Source organism: Mustela lutreola, chromosome 1 (assembly GCF_030435805.1).
Source record: "Mustela lutreola isolate mMusLut2 chromosome 1, mMusLut2.pri, whole genome shotgun sequence".
NCBI classification, from domain to species: Eukaryota; Metazoa; Chordata; class Mammalia; order Carnivora; family Mustelidae; genus Mustela; species Mustela lutreola.
The window spans coordinates 182,407,062-182,422,489 of record NC_081290.1 but is presented as its reverse complement, the minus strand read 5'-3'; the positions used below and the strand labels follow the sequence as shown (position 1 = coordinate 182,422,489).

Below are 15,428 nucleotides of genomic sequence, written 5' to 3'. Positions count from 1 at the left end.
CACAGGTCCCTGGCATCTGACACACAGCGAGCTGTAGGATAAGGACACACCAAGGCCGCCTGCTGTCCCGAATCCACAGCCTCCGCGGGAACCCGCCGGACAAGCCTTCCTTCCACCCGGGCTCTGGCTGTGGTTCTCTTCACGTCTCAGTTTACTGTTGGTTTTCCCTTTCTTGGCTATTCTGTCTCTGTCCAAACCCTTCTTGATTGCCTTTCCTAGGGACAGACCTTAGAAAGGTGGGCCAGGACTTGGGGTTTTGGCCCTGCTCTCTGCAGCCCCAAGCCCGCAGCCCCTGCCCCCCCCCGTCTTCAAGACACCACCCCTTAAAGAGATGCCTGAAGGCATTAGCTTCTGAGAACCTACTTTCTTTCTGCATGACTAGCTTGTAAGGAGGGATCTAGGGAGAGAATTTCCAAGAATTTTCCACTTTTTCAAAAAATGTATATGACTTATTTTGGGCTTTGAACGGAGAGCAAACTTTGTGGCATACAGCTCTGTGTACTTGTGTTCATCTGTGGGATCCAGAAAACTCCATGCAGCACCCCCTTTCCTGTCTGGGCTGTTTGTATAATTGTATATACATGTAGCAATAAATACGTTCTAACATCAGCCTGGGGCATTCCTTTCCACTTGGCTGTGCATCCCCACAGAAGGCCGCGGGGTCCGGTTCTCGGTCTTGCTGATCTCACCAAGCGTTAGGTGTGGAGTCACCCGGTGTTTGGAGAAAGAGGCTTGAGGGTCCTGGTGGCAGAGCTGGGATAGGAAGTGGTGTTATGTCACTAAGGGGCACCAGTCCTGGTGCTCTGAGGTATCTCAAAGGTCCAAGGCATGAGGCTCAGAGGATCAGGTGACCGTTTGCCTTCTGAGCTATGTCAACAGTCCCTCCAAGAAAGTCTGGGGCTACAATGATAGGATGGACACCTGCGGGTGCAGTTACCTCTTAAAGCTTTTCAGAAAACACACACCCACAAAGCACGCTCTATGATACTGAATTTTGCATCTGTTCCTGATGTTTTTCAAAGGTACTAAATTGTTTCAGAAACAGTGTCCTCCTAAAGGGGACACGTGAGCAAATAACTTCCTTATTTGGCAGGGGTATTGCTGTTTGTCATACGAGGAGACTTTGTTCCCAAGCGGTCTCATGGTTCATTTGAAATCTTTGGTTCTCAGGCATTTTTAGAACTTAAAAGAGAATCACATACATTGTTGTGGTTTTCTCATCAAATTGCTATTTCTCTGTCCCTTCTTCAATGATGAACGGAAATCCAGGTAAAAGGTGAAACCGTTCAGCACCTGGCCTGCGGTGGGGCCGACGGGCCCGGTCTTAGGTCAGCATTTGAAAAACAACTTTTTCTGGATTAAAACCACAGGGCCTGAGCGCCGGAGGAAATCCTGCGGTCGGGCTGGGGAATGGCTGATCAGATAACGCGGCTGGTCTCCACCTTGTAACAGACCCCCGGGCACCTGTGGCCTGGAGAGCGAGGGTAGAGAAGGCACAGTGTGGGCTGCGCCTCCCACCGTGAATTCCCGCGAAAGAAGACCGCACAGACCTTCCTACACATGGAGTCTGGCCAGGACCTCGGGGTCGGGGGGAGAAGGGTGTTTAAAAAGACAAATTATCAGTTGCTTCGGGTGGTAGGGGGTTAACAGCTAAGCCCTGCCCCAGAGCCTGCGGTGTAGCCCACGCTGCACAGGCTTGTCCCCGGCGCCCTGGAGGCTGCGGGAGCGCCGGCCTCTGGTCTCACACCTGGGCACAGCCGGCAGGACCTCTGATGGGGTGTCAGGGCCCGGCTGTGTCTCTCCAGCCTTCCGCACCCCATTAGTCTGCTGCAAAGTGCAGTGTTTGCCCTGAGTAGTTTCTGAGAGCCCTTCTGTTCTTCTGTTCTTCGAGCCTCTCCTCCTTGGGCCAATGGAAGGGGGGGGGGGGCATCCCTTCAGTGCTCCAGGCGAAGGCGGTGGGGATGGCAAAAATGGGCCACTGAGAGGCAGGAGATAGGAAGGGGAAAGGCCAGTCCAAGCACCGCCCCTCGGACCACCTGTGAGGAGACGAGGGCCTCACTTTGCACGTGCTGCCGGCTGGCTCTCTTCTCCAGCTGTTCTTCGGAGAGCAGCAGGATGGCAGCTGACACGTGTCCTTGGGACAGACAGGTAGGAAGCAAACGCCACCTTCGCGAACCGCCCACCCCTACCATGAAGGGCTCCGTGGGGCCCTTGGGTCCTGGTCACGCAGAGCTGACGGGACGTAGCAGCAGACAGGGAGAAAGGCTGGCTCCTTCCAGTCACCCGCGGCCACAGCGCAGTGCGTTAAGGACCGCGTTGGCGCGCGAGGAGGGGCGTCTCCCTCCGTGGGCCGCGCGCTGCGCTCAGCGGATCCGCCTGCGTCTCGCCCACCTGTTCCTCTCCAGGCGGGTGGGATGAGTGCGCTTGGAGAGGAGCGCGGTACCCGGGGCTCGTCCCCCCTCCCCTCCCCACTTTGGGTTGTGCTCTCTGCGGGAAGCTCGCTCAGCGTGTCCGAGGGTGGCTCTGGCGCGGCCGGGACGCAGGGCCGCCCCGCCCGAGCGCTCTCGCCGCCGCCCGGGCTGATGCGCGGTAGTGGGGATCCCCGCGCTCGCCTGCGGCCCCGCCCCGCACCTGCGGGCCGTGTTAAAGCGCCGACGCCGGCTCCGCTCCCGCACCTTCAGACGCCCGGGCAGGCGCTGGGCTCCGGGGTTCGTACCTCGGATCGACTCCCCGGGGCGCCTGCGGGGCCGGGGCCCCGTTTCCAGACGCGGGGAGCGCGCGGCGTGGAGAAGGAGGCCCCTTTCCTGCCCGCGAGTCTGGGACCGGTTGTTCTGGCAGCGGAGTCGCGTCCTGCGGCGGCCGGAGCCCGGACCTTCCCGGCCGGCGGGAGCAGCTCCAGAACATCAGTGTCCGCTCTCACCGGGGCCTCGGGGAGGCTCCTGCGGGTGTAAAGTATCCTCCGCTCGGTTCCAAGTAGGACCTGGGGGGAGTCGGCGGCGGCCGGACGTCAGGCGGGGAAGGCCCTGTTCAAAACACGCTGGGAGAGGCCCGGCACCGGCGGCCTTGAACCCCGGCTTCGCAGTCTTGCGGGAGCGGCTGCCGTTTGAAAACTTTTCACCGACCAGGAGATACCATCGTGCGCCTATTAGCGCCCAGGCTGAAGAATCTTCAAAAACCTGAATGTACCCGTGCAATGAGCGTAAAACCGGGGGGAGAGGGGGGATATGTGAACCCCAGAGTGTCGCTGGCTTTTCCCAGGCCCCAGACCCCCTTCTTCAGGTGAGTGCCGCTGCACAATTCTAACCGGGAGAGAAGCTTTACCCCCTTGGTACTTTACAGAAATGCAGACATGCAGCGTGTGAATTCTTTAGTGTCTGGTTTCTCCTACTTAAAAACTCAGGAATTCTTAAAAATCACTTTTCCCCATCTGCCTTGTTGACTCGCGCACAGCCGTCCCCCTGTCACACACACACCCACCCACCCACCCGTCGGGCCTCTGGGCCTCTGCTCAGGCTGCACCTGCCCTTTTCCTTCCTTCCTCACCCATGTGGCCCTTCCTGTCGCCCCTGTCAGCAGTTGGACTCCCCTACCCTCCCCAGCCACCCGACCCCAGACCCCCCTCTCCCCGCTCCAGGATGTTGGCCGTGTCTGGACGTATTTCCCATGGTTGGACACCGGTGGGCAGGATGAAGGAGCTCCCAGCCCCAGTGTCCACAGTGGCACGACTGGGCACCCTCCACCTACACGGGGCGGGGGTGTTCCTGGTACACAGGAGCCATGTCCTCCTCCCCCCAGGGTGACACCTGTGCAGGGAGATGGCCACACAGGACTAAGGGCCACCGCCTGTGCCCTCGAGGGGGCCCAGTGACAGGAAAGGAAGGACACACAGACATGAGCAGGTTATGGTTTGGTGGCAGAGGAGGAAGGGGCTGAGCTGGGTATGGTACCCCCTCCCCGGCCTAAGGGAAGGGCTGCTCATCCAGCATGCTTCTCCCTGCCCCCAGACCTCGGGTGCCTCTGGGAGGAGGCGTGTGCACCCAAACCTCTCGCCCCTGCCCCTCACTGTGACATTCCTGGGGTTGTGGTTAGACCAAGGAGAAGGCGACTACCCAGTCCCTCTCCTCTCTGGCCTCACAGCGGATGTCCCCAGGGCTCTGAAATGAGCCTTCCTTGAAGTCCAGCTCCACCATTTTCTCCTCTGTGGCTTGGGGCAACTCGTTTAACCTTTCTGGACTTAAATTCGTTCTCCCCAGATCAAGTCAGTAGCGGCTCAAAACCTCATTTTGGTTCCTTTTGGCTGAAATGAACTCAGCAATGTTCGTTGTACACAGTTCTGGGGCGGCCTGCTCTCCTCGCCCCAAGTGGCTTGTTCCAGAAGGTGCCCTACAGGCAAAGCCAAAGAGCTCTGGTATCCACTCTGATGAACAACGTCCCCCCTGGCCTGACGGAACACTCGTCTCTGGTTTCTTCATCCCACTGCTGTGCTTGGGGCCGGGGAGGAGGCCGGCGCGCCCTCACCGTAGAACCGGGAATTGCCCCCTGTCCTCCAGGGAAGCTACCCCCACGGCCGGCCTCGCTGCTCTGTCCCCTCCCATTGTCTGCTTTCCCTCAGGCTCTGGCCTCGTCCTGAAGTCAGCCAGGAGGGTGAGGGGGAGCTCTGGGGGAGACAGGGAAGCGCCTGGAGTGTGGGGATGGTCCCAAGACACATGGCTTATCCTCAGATCATCGAATGTTGACTCTGGGGTCCCCGTGTCCTGAGCCTGAGTGTGAGGTGACCAACCGTGTCTGGGAGTAGAATCTGCCTGTTTCTCCAGGCGGCGGCTGTGGGGGCCGGGCTGTCCTCGTGATAACCTTGGCTGTGTGTTAAGCAGGCCCTGATGCCTGCTTGTCTGTGCTCTGTTGGGAGACATTGGACGGCACATTCCAGGTCCTGATTATGCCCCTTGTCCTCTCTGGGGATACCCTTCTAATTCCTACATTTGACACGAGGGTACGGGGCCATGACCCCTTTCCTAACCAGGCCCCAAGGCTCTGCCACCAATCTATGCTCTTTCTGCTTCTTGCTGCCTGAGGAGGAGGCAGTGGAGGGTCCTGGGGAAGAACTAGGTACCCAAGCGGCTCATGGCCTTAGAGCCGAGTTTAGGACCCATTGCCCTGAGACCTAGAGTGTGTGCAGGTGTGTGGAGCCTGGATCCCGGCCCCTGCCCAAGCTGTGCTCCCTCAGCCAGACCTAGACACATTTGAAAGTGACGCCTGGAATGCGGCCACAGGGGATATTTGTCCATTGGTTCATCGCCTATGTACTGAGAATGAAGTAAATCCCTCCCTGCCTTAATGGAGTCTATGTTCTAACCCAGGGAGATGAGCAGTAAATCAACCACATGTTAAGTCAGAGGGTGGTAATTGCTCCAGAGAATGAGGCATGTCCCAGCGAAGACTGGCAATGCGATTTTTAGAACGCCTGTTATTGAGGTAGGGCTGACCTACAATGCTCTGTTCATTTCGGGTGCCCAGGACACTCCACAGTTCTAGACACTATGCAGTGGTCAGCAGCACAAGTTGCCTTCGGTCCCTCTGAAACATGGTTATGATATCGTTGACTATATTCCTAGGCAATACTTTGTATCACTGGGACTTATTCTAGAACTGGAAGTAAATACCTCTTCATCCCCTTCACCTAGTTTGCTGATCCCACCATCACACCCCCAGCCTGGCAGTCGCTGTTTGTTCTCGGTGTTTGGAAGTCTGTTTGTGGTGGTTTGTTACTCAGATCGCACGTATCTGTGATCTCCTCTGGGATTTGTCTATTTCTGGATGACAAATTCCACTTCAGCCTAGTTCCCTGGAGGTGTGTGCATGTCGCCAAGAAAGGCAAGACTTTAACCTTCTTTATGGCTGAGTAATGTTCCACGATACATATACCAATGTTTTTTAACCATTTATCGATGGTCACAGGTTTCTTCCCTAATTGGCTAGCGTAAATACTGATGTAATAAACATATAGGGAGGTACATGGTTCTGAATTAGTACTTTTGTTATGTTTGCTAAATACACAACAGTAAAATTACTGGATGGTATGGGATATCTCCTTTTATGGGATTCTTCTTCTCCTTCTATGGGAAGGGACCTCCATACGGTCTTCCATGGTGTCTCTACGAATTGACTTTCCCACCCACTGTGCACAATGATTCCCTTTTCTCCACGTTCTGGAGAAATTAACACTTGTTAATTTCATGCTTTTGATATCAGCCGTTCTGACAGGCGGAAGGTGATATCTCCGTGTATTTCTCAACTGCATTTCCCTGATGAGTGATGTTGAGTGTCTCTTCATGTGTCTGTTGGCCATCTGCATGTCTTCTTTAGAAAATGTCTGTTTGGGCCCTCTGCTTGGTTTTCCATCAGATCATTTATTGGTTGGTTGGTTGGTATGGAATTGTATCAGTTCTTGATTGATATTTTGGATATTAAGTCCTCATGGGTTATACCATTGGCAAACATGCCCCAATCAGTACTTGGTTTTCATTGAGTTGATGGTTTCCTTTGCTGTGCAAAAACTTTTTATTTTGTGTATCTCTAGCATTTATTTTTGCTTTAGTGTTTAATTTTTATTTTGCCTGAGGAGACATGTCTCAGAAAATGTTGCTGGGCTGATGTCTAAGAGATCACTGCCTATGTCTTGTAGGAGTTTTATGGTCTCAGGTCTGACATTTAGATCTTTAATCCATGGTGGGTTTATTGTTGTGAATGGTGTAAGAGTGCTTCCTTCTTTTGCAGGTGGCTGGCCAGTTTCTCCAATGCCATTTACTGTAGAGTCTGTCTTTCCCCCGTTGTATATTCTTGCCTCCTTTGTCTTAGGTTAATTGACCATGAGTGTGAGTTTAATTCTGGGCGCTGGTTATGTTCTATTGACATATGTTTCTCTTTTTGTGCCAGTAGAATACTGTTTCGACTATGTTAGTTTTGCAGTAAACCTTGAATCAGGGACTATGACATCTCCAGCCTCTTTGTTCTTCCTCCTGTTTGCTTTGGCTCTTTAGAGTCTCTTGTGGTTCCATGGACAATTTAGGATTACTTATTCTTTAAGGAATGCTACTGGTGTTTTGATACAGATGAGTTGGAATCTGTAGGTTGCTTTTGGGAGGATGGACCTTGGAACAAAATTCTTCTATTCCACGAGCATGGCATATCTTTCCATTCATTTGTGTTCTCTTCAGTTTCCTTTGTGTGTGTTTTGTAGATTTCAGAGTACAGGTCTTTAACCTTCTTGGTTGAGTTGATGCCTAGGTATTCTCTTTGATGCTTTGGATCTGAAATAATTTCCTTCATTATTCTATCAGCTAATTGGTGATTAGTATATAGAAATGCAAGAGATTTCTCTGTATGAATCTTGCATCCTGCCACTTTCTTGAATTCACATCTTCTAATGTCCTTTCGGAGGAGTCCTTAGGGTTTTCTAGGTATAGTATAGTGTCATCTGCAAAAAGTGATGGTTTTCTTCCTCAGCAATCTGGATGCCTTTTATTTCTTCTCCTTGTGGGGTTGTTGTGGCTAGGACTTGATACTACTTTGGATCAAAGTGCTGAAAGTGAACATTGTCCTTCTGTTCTAGATTTTTCACCACTGGACATGATGCCAGTGTCTTTGTCACACATGGCTTTTATTATGCTGAGGTATGTTCCCTGGAAACCCACTTTTTTGAATTTTTGTGATCAACTCATGCGGAGTGTTGACATTGCTATTTTTGTATCTATGGAGACATTTGCCTTACTGTTATCTTTCATTTTGTTAATGTGGTGTATTATTTATTTATTTTCTACTAACATCCTCGTATTTCTTGGAATAAAGAATTGTTCGTGTTGAGTGATTATTTTAACATAATTCTGAATGTCGTTAATTACTATTTTATGGAGGTACTTTATGTGTGTTTATCTGGATATTAAGTTATATTATTATAATAGTTCCTTTTATTATAATAACTGGTTTTGGCCTTGGGTAATTTTTCTTTTTAAGGATGTGTTTGGAATATTTTTTTATTTTTTAGAATAGCTTGAGAATAGAAAGTAATGCTTCTTGAATTTCTCATTGCATTCGCATTTTAACCCACATATCCCTGGACTTGGATTTGTTGAGGGTTTTTTTTTTAATTACCTCTTCAATTTCATTATTAATTTTTCTATTCAGATTTTCCATCTATTTTTTTGGGAGATATTGTTGTAATCCTTTGCTTCCTTTTTGTTACTGGATATTTTGGTATATATAAATATACATATACTTGTATATATATATCAAAGTTGTCTCTTCTAATGGTTTCTATTTCTATGGTGTCAAATATTACTTTTGTGCTTTCACTTCTGATTTTTTTCCTTTTTTTTTTTTTCCCTTCATGAATCTAGCTTAAAACTTATCAATTTATTTAAATTTCAAATATCCAGCTTTGGTTTCATTGATTTATTTTCCTTTAGTTTCTTCTTTCATTATTTCAACTCTGATTTTTTTTTATTTTAGTTTTTCTACTAATGTGATTCATTTGTTCTTCTAGTTCATTTAGTTGTAATATTAATTATTTTTACCATTTTTCTTTTTTTGGCTAATTTTTTTAATTAACATATAATGTATTTTGTGATTGAGTTCTAGTTTCAGAGCATTGTGGTCTGAAAATATGTAGGGAATGACCCCAATCTTTTGGTACTGGTTGAGACCTGATGTGTGAACCAGAATTTGATCTATTCTGGAAAATGTTCCATGTGCACTAGAGAAGAATGTGTATTCTGTTTGGGATGGGATGTTCTGAATATATCTGTGATGTCCATTTGGTCCAGTGTGTCATTTAAGGCCTTTATTTCCTTGTTGATCTTTTGCTTGGATGATCTGTTCATTTAAGTGAGGGGGTGTTAAAGTCCCCAACTATTATTCTATTATTGTCAATGTGTTTCTTTGATTATGTTATTAATTGGTTTATATAGTTGGCTGCTCTCATGTTAGGGGCATAGATATTTAAAATTGTTCTTGTTGGATAGGTCCTTTAGGTATGATACAGTGTCCTTCCTCATCTCTTATTATAGTCTTTGGTTTAAAATCTTAATTTTTCTGATGTAAGGATTGCCACCCCAGCTTTGTTTTGATGTCCATTAGCATGGTAACCAGTTTTCCACCTCCTCACTTTAAATCTGGAGGTGCCTTTGGATCTAAAAATGAGTTTCTTGGGGGTGCCTGAAGAAGCCTCTGCCTTCAGCTCAGGTCATGATCCCGGGGTCCTGAGATCGAGCCCTACATTGGGCTCTCTGCTCCTTGGGGAGCCTTCTTCCTCCTCTCTCTCCTTTCTCTGCCAGCCTCTCTGCCTGCTTGTGATCTCTGTCAAATAAATTTTTAAAAAATCTTAAAATGAGTTTCTTGCAGACAGCATATCAATGGGTCTTGTTTTTTAATCCATTCTATCATCCTGTGTCTTTTGATTGGGGCATTTAGCCCATTTACATTTAGGGTAACTATTGAAAGATATGAATTTAGTGCCGTTGTATCACCTGTAAGGTGACTGTTACTGTATATTGTCTCTGTTCTTTTTTTTTTTTTAAGATTTTATTTATTTATTTGACAGACAGATTACAAGTAGGCAAAGAGGCAGTCAGAGAGAGGAGGAAGCAGGCTCCCTGCTAAGCAGAGAGCCCTATGTGGGGCTCGATCCCAGGACCTTGGGATCATGACCTGAGCTGAAAGCAGAGGCTTTAACCCACTGAGCCACCCAGGCGCCCCTATTGTCTCTGTTCTTGTCTGTTACTTTTTAAGCTCTCTCTTTGCTTAGAGGACTCCTTTCAATATTTCCTGTATGGCTGGTTTGGTGTTTGCAAATTCTTTTAGTTTTTGTTTGTCTTGGAAGCTTTTTCTCTCTCCTTCTATTTTCAATGACAGCTTAGCTGGATATAGTATTCTTGATTGCATATTTTTCTCATCTAGTGCTCTGAATATATCATGCCAGTCCTTTCTGGCCTTCCAGCTCTCTGTGGATTGGTCTGCTGCCAACATAATATTTCTACTGTTTTATGTTACAGACCTCTTGTCCCAGGCTGCATTCAGGATTTTCTCTTTGTCACTGAGACTTGTAAGCTTTACTAGTAGATGACAGGTTGTTGACCTATTTTTATTGATTTTGAGAGGGTTCTCTGTGCCTCCTGTATTTTGTTGCTTGTTCCCTTCTCCAAATTAGGAAAGTTCTCTACTATAATTTGCTCCAGTATACCTTCTGCCCCCCCCCTTTTTTTTCTTCTTCTGGGATCCCAATTATTCTAATATTGTTTTGTCTCATGGTATCACTTATCTCTCAAATTCTCCCCTCCTGGTCCAGTAGTTGTTTGGGTCTCTTTTTCTCACCTCCTTTATTCTCCATCATTTGGTGTTATATATCCCTGATTCTCTTTTCTGCCTCGTTCATCCTAGCAGTAAGAGCCTCCATTTTTTTATTGCACCTACATTAGTAGCATTTTTATTTCAACTTGGTTAGATTTTAGTTCTTTTATTTCTCCAGAAAGGGATTCTCTAAGTATCTTCTATACTTTTTTCAATTCCAAGCTAGCATCTTTATAATCATTATTTTGAGCTCTAGTTTTGACATCTTACTAATGTCCATATTGATTACATCCCTAGCCATTGGTACTGTGTGTTGTTCTTTTTTCTGAGGTGAGTTTTCCCATCATGTCATTTTATCCAGATTAGAATAGATGAATGAGAGAACAAAATACCAAAAGGATAGCAACAACCCCAGAAAAATATGCACTAACCAAATCAGAAGAGACCTGAAACTGGGAGGAAAAGGAGAAAAAAAATATATGTATGTGTTTATATGCATGTATATGTATATATGTATGCATATATACATATATATGTGTATGTATGTATATATACATATATGTGTGTATAAACACATATATACACATACATATATGTGTGTGTATATACATATATACATATACACACATATATGTATGTGTATATACATATATATAAAATGTACATATGTATTATGATTAGACTGATGAATGGAGAAGAGTCACACACTTGATTTTGGGTGTAGTTTAGTCTGTTAGAAGAAAATGCCTTTAAAGAAAGAAAAACTTACATATATACAAAAATATGGATGAACATGATGAAAGGATGGAATATGACTGTAAAGATGCAAATTAAAAAAGATTTTAGGGGCGCCGGGGTGGCTCAGTGGGTTAAAGCCTCTGCCTTTGGCTCAGGTCATGATCCCAGGGTCCTGGGATCAAGCCCCGCATCGGGCTCTCTGCTCAGCAGTGAGCCTGCTTCTCCCTCTCTCTCTGCCTGCCTCTCTGCCTACTTGTGATCTGTGTCTGTCAAATAAATAAATTTAAAAAACCTTTAAAAGAAAAAGATTTTATAAAAAGGAATTGATAAGTTGGTTGAAAAAAGAAAAAAAGAATGTGATCACGCTGGAGACTAGAACAAAGCCATATGCTAGATTTAGGGTATATCCCAAAATTTTAAAGAAAAAGTTTTCTGTATACAAAAAATAAGGTTAAATACAATGAAGAAATAGAATATGACTATAACAATGAAAATTTAAAAGATTTTTAAAAAGGTTTTGATAAGATAAAATAGTTAAAGAGGTTAAAATAGGAAAAGAGAAAAATTAAAAAGAATAGGATAAAAAATTGAAAAAATTTAACTTGGAAAGACTAAAGAATCATGGGAAAAAGCCATGAATTCTAAGTGCAATATTCCCTGATCTCTGAAGTTTTGCCATTCTCATTGATTGGGGAACTTGGTCTTGGCTGGATGTTCTTGCTGATCTTCTGGGTCATGGGCCTGTTGCAGTGATTCTCAAATGTCTTTGCTGGAGGAGGAATTGCATCACCCTTGCCAGAAGCCGGGCTAAGTAATCTGCGCAGTTTTAGTCTCGGGAGGTTTTGTTCCCTGATCGGTTTCCCTACGGCTTTGGAAGACGGGAATGAAGATGGTGGCTTTCCAGTCTCCTGCCCGGAGGAGCCGAGAGCTCAGGTGCCCCCTCCTCAGTGCACCTCAGAGAAAAGCGTCAGTCCCTCCCGTCTCCCTGGTCTCCAGCGGCACTTGTGCTCCCCGGACCTGTGACTGAGCATTTCTGTCTCTGACACATGTCCCATTTGGAGTCTCCAAACCCAGCAGATTCCTGTCACTCGCTCTTGTGCCCGTTCTCCCGGAGGAGGAAGGAGGAGGATCTCCCCAGATCTGCCACTTGTGGGGTCCCTGCTTGAAGAGCAGTGGCCCGACTGTGCCTCAGATCATGGTTTAAGGTAACCCTGAGCTGACAGTCCCCCTCAGCTCCAACTCTGCAGTGGCTTCCCCGCTCTGATCCCTGGCAGCTCTGCCACACTCAGACACCCCTGGTCTTTCTGTGACCCCATGGGACCTGAGACCACACTGTCCCCACAAGGGTTCCACCCTTCATTTAGCCTCTGGAGTGACGTCCCTCAGTGGAGCAGACTTCTAAAAGTTCTGATTTTGTGCTCCGCTGCTCCACCGCTAGCTGGGAGCCAGCCCCTACCCCCACGGTCTCTCTTCCCATGGCTTCAAATTCACTTCTCCGCACATCCTACCTTCCAGAAAGTGGTCGCTTTTCTGTTCTTAGAATTGCTGCTCTTCTCTTTGATCTCCTGTTGAGTTTGTAGGGGTTCAGAATGGTTTGATAACTATCTCACTGCACTTCTGGGACCTGACGAAATTTAGGTCTCCTTTTCCTCCTCCTCTTTCTTACATTTACTGATGCTTGTTTTAAGGCCTCACATGTGATCCATAGGTACTTGAAAAGAATGTGTATTGTGTTTGGTGGTTTTTTTTTTTTTTTTTTTTAAGATTTTATTTATTTGACAGAGATCACAAGTAGGCAGAGAGGCGGGGCGGGGGGGGGCAGGCTCCCCGCTGAGCAGAGAGCCCGATGTGGGACTGGATGTGGGACTCCATCCCAGGACCCTGAGATCATGACCTGAGCTGAAGGCAGAGGCTTAACCCACTGAGCCACCCAGGCGCCCCTCTGTTTGGTGTTTTGATAGATTATTCTGCTCATATTTATTAATTCATCTTATTGTAATGTGTCATTCAAAGATACTGTTTACTTTTTAAAATTTTTAATATTTAATTCAGTGGTCCAAATATTATGTCATGTCATTGTGCAATCAAGGCAAATGTATTGATTTTAAAAATGTTTCCTATTCTATTTGAGTCGATTTTTGAACTTTCTAACCCTATTCCATGAATCTATGTGTGGACTCTCTCAACAGTATCATGAGTGTGGTACTCATGTGAAGTGAGGTAGTGACTTTTTAATTATCAAACATTCCAAGGAAAGGTTAATATGAAAAAACAAAGTTAAAAGAAATTCCAAAACTATAGGATCTTTTCTCTTGTGTGTTAAATTTCAGAGAAATGTTGGCAGTGTGGTTGCATATATGTTTAAACCCCATTGTGACCCTGCTTGATACAGATTGAAGTTTCATATCATATATGTCAATCCTGAATTTTTGGTGTTTTTAAAATTATGGTAGTTAACATACAGCATTTTATTAGTTTCAGGTTTACAACATTTTTGGGGGGGGGTATTGAGTTATGTAAGTTCTTTGTATATTTTGGATACTAATACTTTATCAGATATGTCATTTGCAAATATCTTCTCCCATTCAGTAGGTTGTCTTTTAGTTTTGTTGGTTGTATCCTTTGCTGTGCAGAAGCTTTTTATTTTGATGTAGTCTCAAAAGTTTATTTTTGCTTTTATTTTCCTTGCTTCAGGAGCCATAGCTGGGAAAATGTTGCTAGGCCAGTGTCAGAGACATTACTGCCTGAGCTCTGTTCTAGGGTTTTTATGGTCTCAGTTCTCATATTTAGAACTTTAATTAATTTTGAGTTTATTTTTGTGTATGGCATAATAAAGTGGTCCAGTTTCATTCTTCTGCAGGTGGCTATCCCGTTTTCCCAAGACCATTTATTTTTAAAAAATGTCCTTTTTTCCCCACTGGCTATTCTTTCTCCTTTGTTGAAGATTAATTGACCATATAATTGTGGGTTTATTTCTGGGTTTTCTCCTTTGTTCCATTGACCTAATGGGTCTCTTTGGATGCCAGTATCATACTCTTTTGATTATTAAAGCTTTGTAATATAACTCAAAGTCTGGAATTGTGATACTTCCAGCTTTGCTATTGCTTTTCAAAATTGCTTTGTCCATTTGGAGTCTCTTGGGGTTCTATATAAATTTTAGGATTGTAAGTTCTAGTTCTATGAAAAATGCTGTTGGTATTTTGTGTAGATTGCTTTGGGTAGTATAGACATTTTTAAGAATATTTGTTACATAATATAGAGCAAATATTTTAACAATATTTGTTTCATGAAGCATGAGCATGGAATGTCTTTCCATTTGTGTCATCTTCAATCTCCTTCATCAGTGTTTACAGTTTTCAAATTACAGGTCTTTTGCCTCCTTGGTTAAATTGATTCCTGGTTATTTTATTATCTTTGGTGTAATTATAAATGGCATTATGTTCTTAATTTTTCTTTCTGTTGCTTCATTTGTAGCAGGTAGATCTGCAACAGATTTTTGCACATTGATTTTGTATCCTGTGACTTCACTGAATTCATTTATCAGTTCTAGTAGGTTTTTGGTATAGTCTTTTGGGCTTTTCTATATTTGCATCATATCATCTGCAAATAGTGACAGTTTTACTTCTTCCTTACCAATTTAGATGCTTTCAAGTTCTTTTTCTTGTGTGATTTTTTTTGTCTAGAACTCCCAGTACTAGGTTGAACAAAAGTGGTGAGAGTGGTTGTTCCTGACCTTGGGAGAGAGCTCTGTTTTTCCCCATTGAGAGTGTTAGCTGTGGGTTTTTCCTACATAGACTTTATTATGTTGAAGTATATTCCCTCTAAACCTGCTTCATCATGAATGGATGTTGTACTTTGTCAAATGATTTTCTGCATTTATTAATATGATCATACGGTTTTTATCCTTTGTCTTATTGGTGTGATGTATCACATTGATTGCTTTGCAAATATTGAACCACCCTTGCATCCCAGGAATAAGTTCCACTCAATCTTAGTGAATGATTTCTTTAAATGCATTGCTGGGTTTATTTTGCTAGTATTTTGTTGAGGATTTTTGCATCTACATTCATGGGAGATATCGGCCTCTAGTTGGTCTTCTCTCTCTGGCTCTCACTCTCTTTCTCTCTTTTTGTGGTGCTTTTATCTGGTTTTGGTATCATGGTGATGCAAGTCTTAGAGTGGATTTGGAATTTTTCCTTCTATATTTCAGAATAGTTTGAGAAGAGGAGGTATTAACTCTTCTTTGAATGTTTGGTAGAATTCACCTATGAAGCTTTGTGGTCCTGGACTGGTGTTCACTGGGGATTATTTTATTACTTATTCAATCTCCTTGGTGATAATCTCTTCAA

The 15,428-nt window shown here is 45.1% G+C and overlaps 1 protein-coding gene across 1 annotated transcript in view; it reads left to right on the top strand.

Annotated features, from left to right (window-relative positions):
* Nucleotides 1–609, top strand: part of RDX (radixin) — a 92,089-nt gene extending 91,480 nt beyond the window's left edge. The window contains exon 17 of the mRNA XM_059179918.1: nt 6–609. The gene's annotated coding sequence lies outside the window, so the exon portion shown is untranslated. The remainder of the gene's footprint in view (nt 1–5) is intronic.
* Nucleotides 610–15,428: the final 14,819 nt, after the last annotated feature.